The sequence below is a fragment of the Mauremys reevesii genome, linkage group 5, assembly GCF_016161935.1.
Source record: "Mauremys reevesii isolate NIE-2019 linkage group 5, ASM1616193v1, whole genome shotgun sequence".
Classification (NCBI taxonomy): Eukaryota; Metazoa; Chordata; order Testudines; family Geoemydidae; genus Mauremys; species Mauremys reevesii.
Window position 1 is genome coordinate 76,067,943 of NC_052627.1, and position 18,529 is coordinate 76,086,471.

General features: G+C 39.4%; 1 protein-coding gene across 1 annotated transcript in view; it reads left to right on the plus strand.

Moving 5' to 3' along the window:
- The first annotated feature begins 660 nt into the window (after positions 1-660).
- TENM3 (teneurin transmembrane protein 3) overlaps positions 661-18,529 on the plus strand; it is a 2,204,264-nt gene continuing 2,186,395 nt past the window's right edge. The window contains exon 1 of the mRNA XM_039540233.1: positions 661-1,390. The gene's annotated coding sequence lies outside the window, so the exon portion shown is untranslated. The remainder of the gene's footprint in view (positions 1,391-18,529) is intronic.

Consider the following 18,529-nt stretch of genomic DNA (forward strand, 5'->3'; position numbering starts at 1 on the left):
ATGGTTTGTTTCCCAGTCTTTTCAGCAAATCAGACTGGAAACGAGGCTCCTTCTCTGTTGGCTTCACAGGAGCTATAGTGAACTTAAAACCCATCCACACCGCTCACTGCGGCTGGTCTCCCTCAAGTCCCCATGCAAATAATAAATGGACAATCCCCCCCCGCCCCCCATGCCTGGGGTTGTGCTCAGCCCTCCGTAGACAGGTCACCCCCAGGTTAACAGCAGGGCTGTGCGACTCACCACCGCGATTTCACCTTTTGGACGAAGTGGCTCTAACCATCCTTAGACGGTCACTGAGCCCATGAGCGTGGGGGCAGGTATTTCAGTGAGGAGCCGGGGCGCCTTCCTAGGCTCCCCCTAAGGTGACTGCGAGCGGGGCTCCAGCAGCGCTCGGTGCTTTCCCAGGGTAAGCGCTAGTACCGGTCGCGATCAGGCTGGGCGCGGGCGGGGAGGTGGGGAATGAATTGCAGCCGCCACCCCGCAGGAGCAGCGGTGGCAGGGCCACCTTGTTCTGCCCGGCAGGGCTGTGGGCCCCCTTCGCGGCGGGCGCGCAGCCCAGGGAGCGGGCTGCACCTTTAAGGCGCCAGAGAGCGAGAACGACCCCCGCCCCCAGTGCATCACCAAACCCACCATTAACAGCCGCAACCTCGCAGCCAGCCATCCCAAAGGGCGCGCGGGCGGGCCGGCCCCTCCCGCGGGGTTCATGACGGGAGCCGCGGGGAGCCTGAAGCCGGCTGGCTGGGGCTGAGGAGGTGGCGGTGGAGCCGGTGCCGCACGCTGGTGCCGCTGCGGTGCCTGCAAACCCTGCATCCGTCTCGCGCATCTCAGCCCCTTCAGCGGCGCGCGAGCTGGGTGCAGCCCCTCCAGCGCCAGGAGCTGCTTCTCGCTCCTGCCGCCACCTCCCCCCGCTGGCAGCAGCCCCGGCCCGTTCCCTCCCCGGCCAGCGCCGCGGGAAAGCGGGGCTGGCGTCGCCAGTAGAGCAGCCCTGCCAAGCTGCAGGCAGGAGTGACTGGAACGGACTCCGCTTGGGGGTGGGAGGACTCGCTGGCGAGGAGGGAGAGAGAGAGAGAGAGAGAGCGAAATAAATAAATAAGTAAATAAAGCAATACCGCCCGCGCCAATAAAAGAGGCAGAGACAGCGGCTCTGCCGGGTGGGGATCGGCTCTTTTGCGGTGGCGGCGGGACTGAAGCTGCAAAGTTCAACCTAAACGTGTTGCTTCCTGTTGGCTGCTGATGCCCAATTTCACCTGCTCAAGTGACTTGCCCAGTAGGGCTCTTGTTGCTGGCCCTCTGCCTGGCAGCCTCCATAGCTCGGTGACTGCGGCGAGGGGGCTTCCTTTCGTGCCTCCACCCGTCTAGGAAAGAAAGGTGGGGGAGAGACAGCAAACAGGTACGTTTCACTTGTGGTCACCTCTCCTACAAACGGTGGAGAACGAGATCGTCTCTGCTGTACAGTTACCTTTATTTTTAGGAGCCGAGCATTTGCCAAAGTTTGCCTCCCCCTCGCACCTCCCATTCGCACCCCCTCACACACACACACACACACACACACTCTTCTTTTCAATCGGGGGAGGGTGCTTTGGGTTAATTGGGGTGGGTAGTTTTGTTTTGGGACGGTTTGGGAGTTCAGGAGCAGCCGGGAGGATCCTCCGCTGCGACACCTGTTTAGTCATTATACAGGTGCCTTGACTGAATAATGCGTCTGCTTTGCTTGTTTGGGTTTTCATTTTAAATCACTCGGCTTGCCGCTCGCAGCAGGAGTCCGAGTGGCAGGCGCGTAAGTTTGCAGCAATAGGCGAATGCAAACCTGAGTGAAGTTTTTCCTGCTGCTGCTCGATTCCAGGAGTGAGCAAACGCTTTCCTTGCAATAGCCACTGTTGTAAGTACTAAGTTGTCCTATCGGGGACAGTAAGGAAAGTAACTGAAAACGCATGGACATGTGATTCCAGTGAGGGCTACAAGCAGCTAGGATAGAAACCTGAAGGACTCATTACAGAGATGAGGTGGATGGGGTAATCTCTTTTACTGAACCAACTTTTTTTGGTGAGAGAGATCAATTTTGGAGCTTACACGGAGCTCGTCTTCAGAAATTGGGTCAATAAAAGATACTACTTCACACACCTTGTCTCACTAATATCCTGGGGCCAACAAGGCTGCAGCATAAAAGACTCATAGGTATTTAGATAAATTCTGTTTTGGAAAATATCTACATGTAAGAACATGCCTTTATGAAAGCAGGTGAGATACAGGTGTGTATGTGTATCTATATAGATATATATCCTTTAAAAGAAAACTTAAATATATCCATCAGTATAGGGGTATTTCTAATTGTATTTAAGCTATAGCTTTATTTTTAACGTAGAACAGGCTAACTATTTAAAAGATCCCCTTCCTCTCTTTGGGGGTAATTTTGTATTGTTTTGGGGTGGAGAGCTGTGTATAGTTTCCCGTAATTTAAATCTCCGTGTGAGTGTCACAGTAACAACTTGTATATAGTGTGCCGTGAGATTTCTGAAGGCTGAAGCCACCTGCTGAACTAGTTGATGTTACTTTTTGGAGGTGATGAGTTAGGAGTAGAATTGTAGAGACATCCAGCAGATGGAGCAATGGAAAACTGTACCAGACTCTGCATAAAACAATTTATTTTACTTTAATCATAGTTGAAAGAAGAGCTCTCCAGCACGTTATAGAGGAACACTGCACGTTACAAAGTGGAAATTCACACCTGAACTAGACATTTGATTTTGAATTTTGTCCGTTTTAAATGTGCTTGTATTAAGTAGTTTTGGAAAACTTGCATTTTCCAGGTGGTTATGCTTGTTTTGGGTGGATGGGCTAGTGTATGCTATTTTGTATTTATTCCTAATCCTAGTTTCTGTATCGATTATTATTTTTCGAGTTGCCATTGTGTATCAGAAAATGATCGTGCTGTTATTAGGAAAATAGTTCTACTTTGTAACATAATTACAGGAATATGTATCAAAGCATTATTAAAATTATGGAATAGTAGGTAACTATTACTTTACAATTGAAAGATGTTCCCAGTATATTGCAGATTGGAATGGACTGTTTTGAATGGTTAATTATATTTAAACGGTCTAACTTTCTTAAAATAGCATGCAGAGCTCTAGCAGGGCTGAAAGGTGATAGAGTTTTTAGTAATGAGGTTGTAATGGCGGTAAAGCTTACAAAAGGACTACAGTAATTATGTTGCTAGCTTGGAAATAACACGGGGTATGCAAGTTCACTAGACAAGAGGAAACAGAATTTTTAGCATTGTTTTCTATATACTTAAATACATATGTAACCAGGGCAGGCATAAAACAAGGCAACATTATTACTTTTTCAATCCAGTGAAAAGTCCTCTTTCAATTGCTGTTATCTCATGTCTGAATATCTAAATTCAATTTCTTGTAACTTATCTGTAGTTGATTATAGAAAATTACAATTTAAAGCAGAATATTGAAAGGCTTGGAACAGAGATCCTTTAAGAAGTTCATTTTGTCATCCTTCATTAATTCAAAAGCTAATATATAGTATATTAATGCACCTATCTACCAACTTCCTCGATGTTTTTAAATGACAAATGGATGAACCAATCAGTTTTGATAACTTTTTAAGTTTCCTATTCGATTTTCAGATACTTGAGAAGGTAGTTTTGAGTATATGTGTTTAAGAAACATCAATCTGTGTGAAAACCCTTGTAGCAATAATATAGAAATATTTACATTATTTTAAAAGTTCGCCCAGGGTGTAATGTATGATAAAGTTGGTATAACAAGAATTATGAAATAACTTTGCATTTACTATATTTTTCCAAAGAGGAAACATATAGGTTTGTCACAATCACCATTGAAAACAAGTGTTAAATAAAATATTATAAGCTAAATTAAATAACAAACTCTAAAATGGCATAAAATACAATCTCTGTACTTTAAGAACTTCTGGGGAGAAAAATACATTTTAACCACTTTAGGGAAACAATCTTTTAATGTATGTCCTGATACTTTTGTTAGATTATGATATTTTAAAAAGGAAACTTTTTTCACTTATGTAATAAGGAACTTATATTGAAAATAGAACACAAGCATATCTGTTGGTATTTGCTGAAAGACACATATGGTTTCTTATAAACTTTTGATTCTATCTGTTTAGCTTTTAAATCATATCCTTAGAATAAAACCACCATAATTAAATGTTTAATAACACCTATATCTACCAAGAGGCCAATTCTGTGAGGTACTGAGCATCTCCTGGAAGGTTCTGAATGCCTTCAACTCCCATGGAAGTCAGTGGGAATTGAGAATGCTGAGCACCTCACAGGATCATAGAGAAAATTTTAAAATCAGTCATTTCTCCTCTTGTAGAGTCTGCATTCAGAGTTTCTAGTGGATAATACCTGTAAACCACTCTTCTCTATATTACTATTCCACAAATTCCTCCTTCTCTATCCACAAAAGCTAAAATATTCAAATTATTCACTGAACTGTTGTTTCCTTCTTCCCCTAAATACTGAGTGCTAGTGTCACATTTCTGTTTTCCTTAATTCCAGTCGTAGTGAGTTTTCAATATCTGTTTTGATTGTGTGGTGCATATTAAATTATAGTCCCAACATTTCTAAAGAGTGCTGTTATAAATGAGGAGTAATAAATTCATAAAAATTGAAGTAAGTTTGTTTTTCCACAAACTTCCACTCTTCATTTACCTAAACTTGTATAGAAAAAAAATGTTGTTCAGGATAACTTTGTGGGTTCTTTCCTGCTTTGACTCATCAAAAAGTGTTTTCACAGAAGGTAATGAAAGTGTGTGTGTGTGTGTGTGTTTTAAATCAAATAACTTAGAGCATTGATATCCTGACATCTAAATTTTTGGAGCACCTCTGTTACGTGATAGAGGGTAAGGAAGGTCCAGAGAGTTTGGAGAACACTGGAAAAAAAGGAGGATCTTCTCCAAAGTAAGCAAGTTGAACACATTTAAATATTGTGTGCCAGACAAAGCTGCCTTGGGGGAGTTCTGTCTTGTGTGACTGGCATAAATTAAGCACCAAACCTTGAATTCCAATGATCTTGGTGTCAGGTACAGGGCAATTTTTACATGAGGATGAACTATGTTTCAGAAATTCCTCTGGTGAGCACAAACATGCTTTTCTTCAACATCAGCTGTGTACATTTTTCTACTAACTTTTCTCCTCTTATTTAAAAAAAAGGCAAAAAAGATTCCCACACATCAGTTATTCCGGAATTCTCCTCCATTAGTTATACATTACACCAGTTGAGTGATTCAGACCAGTATTTTATTTTAACTCCTCCTACCCCCTATTTGCCAAAAAATGCTTCCCAAGACTCCAATCCCATTAACCAACTATTAGTATTTTCACTAGTAGTAATCGACCATACTAGATACACTCCTTGGATGCTAAACTTTCTGCACCTCATAGTGTGAAGTGTTCTTACCAAATTGCTAGACAACTTGTACCACTTCAACAGCACAACACGTGCAGAGGGAAAGGGGCTTAAAGTCATTAGAACATTCACTTCTCACATAAAAAAACAATACGTTCTGAAGCCTGTGTAACCACTGCCCTTGTACTGCTAGGTAGACAATATACTGCAGTAAAAGGCACATGCATCTAAAGAAACTGTAATAATAAAAGAGGCTTATGACTGGCTTATAAGATATAGGGTGGGTGATCAATACATTTCAGGCTGGAGTTTACTTTACAATCACAGATGCAAAATATTTGCAAGTGACTTGAGTATGAAGAAGTTCAATATCTGACACTTGTGCAGCAGCTATGTTATCTATGTTAAAGATAGCGACAATTTAATTTACAGACTTCTAAATAACTCAGCAGTACCCTGCTTAAGATGTATAATGTACCAGTATGGTTAAAGTATCTACCTAAATTGTCATGATATTTGTATGAGAATATTTTTAATGTACAAGAATTGACATGCAGAGTCACTGGAAATACATTTGCTCATTTAAATTACATTATTGTTTTACTGTGACTAGCGAGTAAGTTAACTTTTACATATGGACCTGTTACTCTTCCAGACAGTTAACTCAGTAACTGATAATGATGGCTAGCCTAGCCATAACATTGTGATTGGTTAGTATTTCTCTACACAGAGGCAACTGAGCTTTTTATAGCTACTCTAATGTGTTAAGCATTTTCATTTAAAAAATGTTTTTGTTCAATCAAACTACAGTGGGCATCATTATCTCTGTTAAGATTACTTTAGAAATTTTAATTCAATATCTTCTACCTTCTAACTTAATCAATGCATTTGCAAAGTCAGAATGAATTAGGAAAGATTAATTGACTGTTATTGTGTCTTTAAAGTGTGGAAAGTATTTATTTTCAGCAGGTAGAGAGACAGAAAAATCAATATGCATTACATTTGAACACTTATCCTACAAGAAACATGAACAAGCCAATCAGGATGTCAGATGTCAGTTTTATTAATTAAAATGACATTTCTGTATGTAAACTGTAGCTGTATACTAGCTAACGATAATCTGAATTTGAGCTCTTTTGAAATCTAGAACTCCTGGGAATGGCTTCTAATAACTTTGAAATATTTTAGTATTAATTAAAAGACAACATCAGTAAAATAGAATGTTACAAGAGGATAATGGTCTCCTGTTGCAGTGGTTCTCAACCTTTCCAGACTCCTGTACCCATTTCAGGACTCTTTGTCTTGTGCACCCCAAGTTTCACCTCACTTAAAGACTACTTGCTTACAAAATCAGACCTAAAAATACAAAAGTGTCAAAGCACACTATTACTGAAATATTGCTCACTTTCTTGTTTTTTTGCCATATAATTATAAAAAATTGATTGGAATACAAATATTGTACTTATATTTCAGTGTGATACTTGAGCCTCTTTTTTACTTGTGAGTCTTGTCATTCAGCTGCCAGAGAGCAATGGCTGCTGGCCGGGCACCCAGCTCTGAAGGCAGTACCACCACTAGCACCTGCAAAAAAGTAAGGGTGGTATGGTATTGCCACCCTTATTTCTCCACTGCTGCTGATGGTGGCACTGCCTTTAGAGCTAGTAAGCTAGAGAGTGGCCGTTGCTGGCCGGGGTGCTCATGTTATTTGTGGCATGGGAGAACTATATTTTTAATCCTGCTCCCATCCCGCTCCACAATACCTATTCACACCTGCTTCCGCCTTGTTTGTTGAATTTTTATCCTGCTCCCGCTATTATGGCAGTGGGTTCTGTGGGACCCAGAGGATCCCCTTTCTACTGCAGGGCTTGTTATAAAACTAGGCAAATATCTAGATTAGTTGACTTACCCCCTGGAAGATCTCTGCTTATCCCCCTATGTGTACCCCTGGTTGAGAACCACTGTCCTGTTGAATGCATTTTTTGCAGCTAAACACAGGCATTTGTGGAAAATAAACATGCTGTACAGACTGCCAAAATATTAGGGCATACAGCTGAGTAGATGATCAAAGATCAGGTAATGGATACAACAGTAATATTTGTGGACTCTTGAACTGCTACTAGAGTTGTGCCACAGGCATTGAACGCTACAGGTCTACCCTTTTTCTCTCTATTCTGACAAAATTTTTATTGATTTAAGAGAGTTTGTTCCTTGAGTATGGATTGCAGAACCAGAGCTATTGGTAGTAGACACTTGAGGACCTGACTAGTGCTGCCAACACTAACATACTAGTAATACAGGGCTTAATTCTGTCATCCTTAGACTGAAGTAAATATTTAAGTTAGCAGTGAATGCTAAATGAGTACTCCCTTGGCCTTCAATAGAACTGCTCAGGTTGGTAAATGTTGCAGGACCAGTCCCACGTAAGAGAGAGACAACAGAAAAGTAGTATGGGGAAGAGATGGCCTGGGGTAGAGTGGCAGAAACACAGGGAATGATAGAGAAAGTATGGGTGAGGTGAGAGGGAGGTGAAGACGTTGGGAATAAGAGAGAATGTCTACAGTGAACAGAGGAGAAAAAGAAGAGCATAAACAGGAGGGGAGTTAGAACACAACTAATGGAAGAGAGAGAAAAATGTCAGAAGTTCTGTTGGGGAAAGGGAAGAAAGAAAGAGGAGTTGGGGAATGGGGATATGAGGATGGTTTCTTTTTGGATAAGGGGAGGTGGTTTGGGGTATTAAATTGTGGGAGATGCTTCTTGAAGAGCTTGGAGTGGCAGATTGCTGGGAGAGAATGGGGAAGAGATTCTCTGGAGCGGATGTCACTATAAAATTTGCACAGGGACTCTCTATCCCAAACTCAGAGGTGCGGCTGGGTGGGGGATGCTCTTCACATGAAGGGGGCTTGTTGTTTGTTGTTGAGAGGCCCTGTGCTTGCTGGGGGATGGTGGAGTCTTCCAGCAATTTCTAAAATGACCAACTTACTTATCTCTCCCATTTTTTTTCTGCTCTTGTTTCCACACTATTCATTCCTATTCTACTGTCTTTGATATTTACTTGTTTTTTAACTTTTGTGTCACAAAGGCAGTAGGATCTGAAGGGGGAAAAAATGACCCAGACTGTAACATACTGCCCGAACAAGTGGAATTGACTAGGACTGTGAACACACTCAATTTCACACTGCTGCTAGTGTCATGGGAAATGATACTGTGAGTGTGTTACAGAACCTGTCAATTTCTGGTTCAGCTGCTATATGTCATGTCAAATTGTAAAGAATGACAGAGTCACTTTCTCCAGTCATTGAATGAGGAACTTTATTAGAATAAGGCAAATAGTGTTATCCTTGAAGTTATTCTTTTTCTGTTTACTTGATTGTAGAACTTCTGCTTAGAATCTTCTTCAGTGTGTCCTGCCTGGCTTCCTGCTACATATTTTACAAACAGCACACACATCCTCACATTAGTGCTTCAGGAAGAGCACAAATGATATAAGAGTGTCTTTGGTGCTGTAGTTAATTTGTATTGCAGTATCATCTAGAGTCCCTTTCATGGTTACAGAATGAGGTATGCTTTAAACTGCTTTTGATCCCTCATGGGGTTCACTCCTCAGATGATATGTTTGGCTTCCTTCACCTCTCTTTCTTGGTGTTGGAGTGGATCTCTGGGTTGCAGCCTTCTGCTTTCCCAACTGTGTTAATATGACAAGCCAAACTGGGTTTGGTACGTGTAAGCCCCTTTTCTCTGGGACCCTGTGACTGAATAAAGGTGACTCAAACAGCCAAATTTATTATCTAAAGAAAAAAACAGTACAATACAAAAAGGACACGTACATATCCTCCTTCTGGGAGGCAAATTCTTGCAGCCTTCATCATCTTACACAAAAGGTGTGCTTCAAAGATATGCATCAGGTAGTAGTTATAGTATGATTTTACATATTACAAAACGTTCTGCATGTCATTAAAATCCAACCCACCAGTCGGTACTAGTTCCTTATCTTGTAGTTCTGTACCTCCCTTTTCTTTGTTTTAGAGACTAGCATTCCAGGGGCTGGTCCATGAAAGTACCTCCCTGTATTTTCTCATATATTATTTTGAATACTACAGTCCAAATGTTGATGAGCCATGAAGATACTACCTAACGGTATTTGGTACAAAATATTCATAGATCTTTGCTTGGACAAGTTGCCTATTTTCTAATGTCAAAGCTAACTTCAGCATTGCAAGATGTTGTAGAATACTTGACATGGGTGAACAGAATTGTGGGAAGAGCATAATACATCCAATTAATGTAACTTCCCAACACCTTACATTTTAGATATATTAATATTATCAATAGTAAAATAATAATACCCTGCACATAATATTTATGAATGTGCTGTATACTTAGGGCCCTTTGCTTTTGGTTTTTATTTTATTTAATTTTCTCTAGGAATTTGTGTTTATTATTACAACAACAAATAGGTGAACATTGGTGTAAAAACTATTAATTTTTCTGGGTAAATATTAGGGTTTATTTTGGTGGATGGAAGGATGGGGGGAAATGTATTCAGTAGATTCATGCTTTGGTGAGTGGAATTCAATGTGATTTTCTGCAGGACTAAAACAGAATTCAAAACACAATACCACCCCTGAGTTTAAGAAAACAATATATCTCTAATTCCAAAATAAAACTTTTCAATTGAATAAACTATTAGCCTATAAACATTTACATTTAATAATTGGGCCATGCCACTTGCAGTGCATACACTCAACTACATCCTTTTCTCTTTTTTTTTTTTTTTTTTTTAACTTTCAAATACTTGTGTTATGGAATGTATTGTGATACAGATTTTTTCGGTTTCTTCCCATTTTAGTGTGTCAGACCTTTAAATTGTTATCTGCTAACAGCTTGAAATGTGTACATGATGGGCATGAGATTCATCTGTACATTCAGATGCGCATGCCCTTCAGAGCTTGCGTGTGTGCCTGTTTGTTTATTGTGTTTATCTTCTAACAGCTTGAAATGTGTACATGATGGGCATGAGATTCATCAGCACATTCAGATGCGCATGCCCTTCAGAGCTTGCGTGTGTGCCTGTTTGTTTATTGTGTTTATCTTCTAGGCTAATACATACCTTTACTTCAACTGGCAGCTTTCCATATACACACAGATGAATGTGTTATTGTAATACATGTATCTCAGGCAATATATTTTCCTAATAAAACAAGTTATTTTTATATATTTGAATTGGGTGAAAATCTGGGGAAAAAACAAATAATACTTTTTGTAAAACCCAGGGTTTGGGTTTTTTTTTTTTGTAAAAATTGGTTTAAACTGAAAATAGAGGGACTTATGAATGCTTCACCCAGCATATATATATATATATATATTGGCTAATATACCTTATCTTTGCCATTGTTTTGTTTCCTGATAGTTTCCTAATCACCTCCTTTGATGTGACTTTGTGCAGTCAGACAGGATAACTTCGCACACACAAACTCAGGTGTGCGTGATACTTTATTTATAGATAGGACAGATGTTTCCCTCATTCTCCACAGGCACCAGTCAGAGATCAGGCCCCATTGTGCTAGGTACTGTGCACATATAAAAAAACACCCCCTGCCCCAAATCTCTGGCCTTTGTAATAGACCATAATGTTCCACTCTTTTGTTAAGGTGCTATATACTGCATATTTGCTCATGCCTGTGTATGTAATTTTCTTTAGAATCTTGCAGAATTGGTTGAATTTAAACTATAAACTTATCCACGCACCTACTCATCACTTTTCTTTTTCACTTGCATGTACACAAATTCAATAAACCAATGTTTATTCAGTTAAGGTGAATTTCGCTCCACCCAGATAATTTACTCAAGAGACCTCTAGACCACCAAAGTCTCAGCTGAATCTTTAATATAGGGTTAAGTGCTCTGTAGAGCTTTATGTGGAACATCCACATGGGTGGGTGAATTTTACCCAGAGAACATTGTTCTTCTTTGCTAAGGAGTTTAATTTTCTATGATAACTCTTATTTATTCACATCTATATTTAAATTTATTTTCTTCCAGCTAGTCTTCACTCTTAAATGTCCTGCTTTATTCTCAATTAGTGGCCATGGAACTGCTATGCACCAACTATTCTCTTCAATTGCATTCATGACTTGTAATTTTATTCACTGTGGACAACAAGGGCTTCTGTTTCCTTCATGTTTTCCTAACTTTCCACCATTTTCTTTTTCTCACTCACTCGTTGTCTGGCAGTGCCCAGCCACTATCCCCTGCTACTGCTCCCTTCCAAAAAAAAAAAGCTGCTGAGCTGGTGTTTTAAAGCCAAATTTGAGCCTCAAGTAACCTTTTGTAGATAATCTGTAAGCATTAAAAAAGATGTATAAAGGAAATATAGAAGTAATCACACCTTATTTTTGACTTGCACACAAGCAGGTGTGGGACCTTCAAGATGCATTGAAAACATAGACATGTCAGAGTCAATTAACACAAAATGTGGTGTCCAAAAATATGTGATAACTATGAGCATGCAAACTATTGTTAAAGATTTGTGCTCATATCTCAGATTTGCTGAGAACAGAGCAAGTACTGTACTGCAGTTGTCTTGCTTTGCCTATGTGTAAACTTCAATTATCTATGGATAAAAAATTCATCTGTTTGGGTGTGGATGGCAAAATTGATCTTTACCAATGCAAAGCTAATCTTCCAAGCCAATCTATAGTTAAAGTCAGTCTACGTTTTTATTGAACATGTGCTCACTGGCAGAGGCAACAATGAGGATGCCATATTTATTTAATTATTTTCTATAAATCCCTATTCTTAATTGTAAGAGATTTACGGTAACTAAAATATACAATACAAAATTGAAATCTAGAAAATATTGTTGCATATTGATCTTCCCATAAGAAGTATCAATGATTTTGTACCTCCATAATAATAAATAATACCCCCAGCTCTGACCACACAACGTTTCTCAAACCATCACCTCTCCAAATATGTAAGGGAGAAAAGATGAGCTTTATAGTGTGCCTTGGAAGTTTATCCAGTCTGGGCTCTGATGGGGTAATGGAGAAAATAAGTCCTCCAAAGCAGAGGATCCATGAAAGAGATTCCTCTGCCAGTAGGGGACTTCTAGTTCAAATACTTACAGTAATCATACCCGTGACACTATTACATAGGATGGAAGATGGTCTTTCTGGTAGCCAGGACTTCAGGCTTTATAAATTTAAACCAACACAATCAATTTCACCTGGAAAACTTTCTTCATCAGCCAGTACAGGCTAGTATGCCGATGGCATATGCTGTGCGCATGACGTGCCTCTTTAGCTGAGTGGCTGCTGTCAGGCTGCCTAGAGTGGCTCAGGAGCATGAGTAGCAACCTCAGGGCTTACCATTACAAACCAAGCCACAAACCTCAAACTGGTTGTGTGGTCTATCCTTAGATTTCACCAACCAAGTATTGTGTATGAACTCCTCAAGCACTGTAATAGCCTTAACATGGAGTCACAGGCAGTTCCCTTGGGTACTCCGGTCTATCTTGCCACATAGGCAAGCTTTCCTTTGAGATAGATGGGTCCTTACCCTCAAAAATCACAATAATATTCAGGTTTCTCCCAGTCCCAAAGTCACTTTCCCCGCATTGGTTGCACCCTAGATCTCTAACCAAAAACAATTCTTGTAGCCAGTCCTATAATAAACTATCTAGAGATTTATTAAATAAGAAAATACTTATTTACAAATGAGTTACAGTCTTAGGCTACGTCTATACTACCCGCCCGGGTCAGCGGGTAGCGTTCGACTTCTCGGAGTCGATATATCGCGTTTCATCTAGACGCGATATATTGAACTCCAAACACACTCCCGTCGACTCCGGAACTCCACCACCGCGAATGGCGGTGGCGGAGTCGACGGGGGAGCCGCGGATGGGTGAGTAGTTCGAACTAAGATAGTTTGAGTTCAGCTACGCTATTCGCATAGCTGAACTTGCGTACCTTAGTTCGACCCTACCCCCAGTGTAGACCAGGCCTTAGGTTCCAAATAGTAGTAGAAGCTTCTGTAATATGCAATCTCTGTAAATCCTCTAGGCCTAACCCAGGCCAAATAGCTGGGGATTCCTTGCTTATGTTTGGAAATCCTCAAGGAAGTGCACTGCTGCCTAATATGTGACATAGTCCAGCTATATGATGATACAATGAAAGATTATACAATAATTCATACTTGCAAGGAACAGAGTTAAATCTGGTACGGTAGGGGAAAGGGAATAAGGCATGGAGGCCACATGTGGAGAATGAGGCAGATTCTGAGTTAGTAAAATTCTTATGCAAAATAATGAACATTTTTTTTCATAGAGGGGAATACATTTTCAAATTTTGGGGCTTAACAATTTTTGTGAGATATATTTACAGTCACATATTTCTCATGCTCCTTTTTATTGAAATTTCATTACCTATGCATAGATTCAAGGTGAGGAATACCTTGAAGCCTATTTTTTATATTAAAATATTGGATACTATAGTCTCATTCTTTGTCAGTATTGCACTTTTTTCCTTCAGGAAGTTGGTACAAACCTCAAGTGAATAATCAATAGCAGTCTTTAAATTGGGAAAGGGGGATTTCTTTTTCTTGTAATTTTATTTGAGGGAATTTTATTTCTAATTTTATTTTTACAGTTAACTTAGCAGTAATAAGATTTTTAACCTCTCATTACTTCTGTGAATTTTGGGTGTTCACCAGTGTTCATTGTGCTTTAAATCATGTGTGTAGGCTTGTAAGGAAAGTAATAGTGATTTTCAGGTTCAGTTCATTTTCTTTCCAGTTCATATTTCAGGAAGTTACTTTTTGGAAATATCATGAAGAGCTAGGGAAAAAGGGTATTATCATCACTTACTTCTCTTTCCTGTTTGATCATTTGATATACAGGAGGTTGGTGGAAGTCTCATTTCCTTTTACTATATGTTAAAGGAGCTAAATGTAACCTTTGTCACGAGCTCTGGAGAGCTCTTATACCAAGTCATTTTCTAAAATTGAAAGCTTCTGATAGTCAATAATTTACTTTATAGAGCAGTCATGTATCTTATCCAGTAGTTCAATTATCACATTAAGGTGCTTTATTGTGGAGAATTCTCTTAGATAGGCTACTTGATCTTGAAATCCAACAATGTAGTGAATCCATTGCTTAATATCTACATAAAAACTTAGACTGCAGGCAGGTTCAATTGGGTTTTTAGTTCTTTTAATTCTATCACTGATACTAGCTTTGTGGAATAATAGTAAGAATATTACTGTACTTCTTCTGAAATCCAGAATAATATATTGTATGAGCTGAATGGCTTTGTCTCTTTGTTAGTGGGTGCTCTTCATCCCTTTGAAATGTTATTAGGAAAAGTGTCTCTTGCAGTCTCCCTTCTATCTCATTATTTTTTAGTGTATTGGAATAGGCACAAATATTGTCTGTCTTGAAGAGCTGAATGAAGATGCCTGCTCCTAAGTATTAGCCAGTGCTAGAATGGGTATCTTTGCTATAGTCAGTCTGGATCTGTCTTCACGAGGCAGGTACACTGATGAAAAGGCAAACATTTGTTTTCTGAAGTTATGCAGCGGGTCCATCATACAAATGCATGAAACATTTGGAGCACATCCACCCATATAACACCCACAATTCATGTGGGTATCCAGGATTCTATAACTGGATATATCTTGTGTACAGTAGTAATACTTTGCACTAGTAGCACCTTTCATCAGTATATCTCAAGGTGCTGTAAAAACGTAAGTTCTGTTAATTCCTTTTGACAGATGGGGAAACTGAAGTATAAAGTGACTGGCTCAAAGATCACACAAGTAGTCCATGGCAGAACTGGGAATAAAACCCTGGGCATCTGACTCCCAGTCCTGTGCCTTTTCCACTTCATCAATCTGGCAGTGTTAATACAGGCTCTACTCTGTGTTATTGTGCGTTGATGCCTAGTTCAAATGCTTTGTCTATGAAACTTGGAAATAGAACGCTGATTTGGGACTAGGACCACATTCAAAAATTGGTGGGCAACAGTCATGGAGAGTTGGAATAAATGATGATGGCTATAAAGCTTCCAAATGAGAAAAAAAAATTACATTCAATGTGGTCAATTGGCATCTTTTGGGAAGCTTGCCAGGAGGTTAGTACTTGCCTTGTCAGACTATCTGGATGAGTTCTAATTGTCATGCATGAGAGATTTATGTAGACGAGATCTGTGGAAAATAGCATGATGTTCTCCCTCACACCATAGACATTAACAGTGTATCTGTCTTCCCACTGATTCTGGGAGACTTTCCCTATCCCTTAACAAAATATTACCTGATTAATAGTAGTGAAGTAAAGCATCTCTTCGAATACACAGCAAAGTGGTAATTGAATATGCCCTTGAGAGACTCACTTCTACGTAAGACAGATGCATCAAATGGAATAGCCCTGTCATTGACTTAATACCATTTGTGATTCCGGTATGCTATGTTGTGCCTATTTATGAAACCAAAGAGAAATTATTCCACAGTGAAAATATATGAAGACCTTCCTGGGCACAAAACATTACTAGCCATCAGCCCACAGGGGACATAAATCAACTAGTGTGGCCAATAATGAGCAAGGTAGCTGCCAGTGCTATGACTGTGGATGAGAATGAAAATTGTGATAGCAGCACTTGACTTTAGTTAGACTGCTTGAACTGGTGCCAGAGATCATCATGATGCAGGATTTGTGTGTTCTTGAATTTATATTAGGAGAGGGAGGGCTATCATTTTGGGCAACTTATTATCACTACTGTACAGCATTTTTTTCTATTAGATTTCATTTGGTTACTTAGTAAAATAGATTTAAGAGGGATCTGTATTCACTCTACAAAACCTTCACCATTGGCTTAATTAAACCAAACAATTGAATAAGAGCAAAAAAATGCAACAAATGGGAGGACTGTAGGAGGTAAATTAATACAAGAAAATGTTGTGAGTGTGGTATGAGGGAAGATTGAGTTATTAGGACAGTCTTGTATTTGACGAGTTTCTTGACAGGTAAGTCGTTTTAACAGTAAGGCAGCTGAGGAGCCATTGTTGGGAAGTGCAATATGTCATGGAGGAGGAACTTGAGTTGGAACCAGAAGCCAGACTCCAGCTCCTGATTAGATTCTTGTCATCAAGCAACTTGGATAGCACACAAGCTCTTTGCCAGCTTGTGGTTGGCTATGGCCTGATTTTTCTTCCCTCCCCCATTTCCACTAACTTAATTCCCCATTCAGGCACTATGTTGTTTTCCAGTCCTCTATCTCCATCTGTGGGCCTGGTGTTTTCTAGAAGCATAAGCTTGTTTTATCCTGTATCCTGCTTCTGCATCACCAGTTTCTCCTCCTGAGATCTAAGCAGCACAGCTTCTCACTTTGTCTCTTTGTGCAATTCAAAATGTCCTTTGACATCTTTCTCTTCCCCTCCCCACATTCCCACTTCAGTTGACACTGTTGAGAGGTTATAGAGTGTTGCAGAGTTATAGTAACCAGGCAGCATAATGGTTACCAAAAGGTGGCAAAGCGCTGTCATAATCAGTCTTGTTTTAACTGAGATGGTGAATGGGTTCACAACAACTCCTTTGAAGACATCTGTAGACAGGGAAGTGTGTCAGACCAGGTTAGAGAAGTAGGAGGTATCTTTATTTGGGATACCAGATACCTATTTTGATATTGGAAACTTTTGATTAGACACGTGTTCTCCTTCTTTATAAAGTTCATCCCAAGGACTTCACTTGTGCTCTTTTTTTTTTTTAAGTCTTTTCTGAATTATACTTTGACCAGGCTAGAGCAAGCCAGCTGTTCAAATCAAACCTAGTAAATGAAGATGCAGTGTTCCTGCTTCTTTCAATGAATGTGAAAACCCTTTGTGGCATGTGTATGTCTGTGGTCTACCTTATTCTTTTATTCTCCCTTTGTCCACCCTCCCACCACAAAAACGCATGCAATTTCATATTTTAAATTTTCCCTCTATCTCTTTTTCCTTCTTGTGGATTTCAAGCTAGGCTACTTTGTTTCTCATTGACTGAACTGGCAACTGCATGAGTGTGGTGCTTGTGTATGCTCTGAACCTTGTATGAGAAATTCAGAAAGGAGAATGGAGAGACAGCTTCATTGTATCAGCCGGAAAATCAAAGCTCCATGGTGAGAGAAGAAGAATGCTGGGTCCTTGAACCTGGTGTATTCAAATACGAACTGGAAAAAGGGTTTGTTTTCTGTTGACTCACTTTATCTATTTCTTAATTTATATATCCATATTCCCCTAAAATCTGTAAAATCCCTTGTGATTACAAGGTAGTTAATCTGTGACAATTATGTTTTAATTAATTAAAGGTGATATATATTTTTAGCAAGAGGCCTTCTAAGCAAACACTCCCACAAAGAAATATTTTTAGATTAAAAAAGGAATTTTTTTAGGAAGGCTCACTCTGATTTTCAGTTATTTTCTTCTTTACTAAACTTTTAAGATTTAAATTTATTCAGTTACATTTTTCAAAAGAGTTGAATCTTGAAAATAATTATTTGTAGAAGTAAAAAAAGGAAAATACCTTTAAAATCATGTAATTAATTTATACAATATTACATACCTTATATATTTAAGGAATATGTAAAAAGTCAAGTAGTACCTTGGAACAATTTTGTTCATTGTGCCTACAAACAAACAACTAATGTAATACAAGTCTTTATTTAGTCTTTTCTTCTTGGAATTCCATTGGTTTATTATGAGTATACTCTTAAATCCATTTGGATCACTATGCCAAGGAGCAAATACAATTGGAATAAATGATCTCTCCCAAAACAAATAAACCTCATATGAGTGATCTTCGATTTCTAGTCAATAAGGCTGCTCTTTGCCAGCAGGTGACTTTACATATTTTACAACCTACTCAATATCTAAAGGCCTGTCTACACTACAATAACTATATAGTCAGGGGATCTGGTTACAACCTGGTTTCCATGACTGAAATGCTGCCCTGGATTCTGTATAGAATCCAGTTATCCAGGGCAGCATTCAACATTCTTAACTCTGAAACCTTCCTTTCTCTTGGAATCCCATACCAAACTCACTACCCACCTTCCAATTTCTGCAACAAATGAGGCTGGGGTTCTAAAAACAACAGCTTC